Below are 953 nucleotides of genomic sequence, written 5' to 3'. Positions count from 1 at the left end.
AACCGCGGAGCGTAGGGAAGTAATATCAAGCGGCCGTAAAAGCAACCACGAGGACATAAAGAAACCATGGCACGGGACCAGCCGCGCAGGGGAGGACACGCGAGCCAAACCAAGTAGGCAGGCAGAAAGCAGGGGAAAGGGAATACCCTTGACAGGAAAATATCCATATGGAAAAGATGCGGCTATTAAACTATCATAAGCCCGTCATCCTAATCATAACTAAACCCCCCAGGTGTAAAGATGGAAATGTTTTTCAGATGGAAAAACACGAACGAGTAAGAAAGTACAATAGAAAAAGGAAAAGCCCCGAAACAAACAGAAAAAAGACAAAAATGTCAGACCCCCTATCAACAAATAAAAGATATACTACAACAGTGTCAGACATACCATGCTACATGTCGCCAGGTGGGTACGGCCATATATATAATGAAGGGTTGGCTATACGTCGTTGTTATCGTGTCAGTAGTATTCTAGACTTTGGAAAAAAACTGCTACCCATCAGGAAAAACAAGCCGATATTAATCTTGTATTTCTAATGTATATTTCTCTTTTATGGTCTATGGTAAATTGCGTAAAACATTAATCCAAAGAGAAGGATTGGGAGGGCTGTAAGAAACCACCTTGGTCGCTAAAAAAAGGAGAAAGAGCCCTTACTTAGTAATTTTAAGAAATTCAATTAGATGTGAGACTGTAAAAACAGCAAGTAAAACATTTTCAAGATGTAATAGTCGATGCTGTTGAAGAATGTAACGTATTAAACCAGTAGTTAGACTTCTTAGGTATTCGATACCTGATATTAATTGAATCCCATGTCAGACCAAGACGTAATGATAGATCTCAAGATGATTGTTTGCTTGCATATCTATCAAAAGTCATCTAAACATTGTAAAAAAACTGCAATGACAATCGCAACACAACCACAGTGACACTTACACTGAAAGTTAAAACCCCTC

Source organism: Actinia tenebrosa, unplaced genomic scaffold (assembly GCF_029948245.1).
Source record: "Actinia tenebrosa isolate PJP-AT-01 unplaced genomic scaffold, QUT_ActTen_1.0 PGA_scaffold9__36_contigs__length_13948895, whole genome shotgun sequence".
In the NCBI taxonomy this organism is placed as follows: domain Eukaryota; kingdom Metazoa; phylum Cnidaria; class Anthozoa; order Actiniaria; family Actiniidae; genus Actinia; species Actinia tenebrosa.
This window is presented reverse-complemented; position numbering follows the sequence as displayed.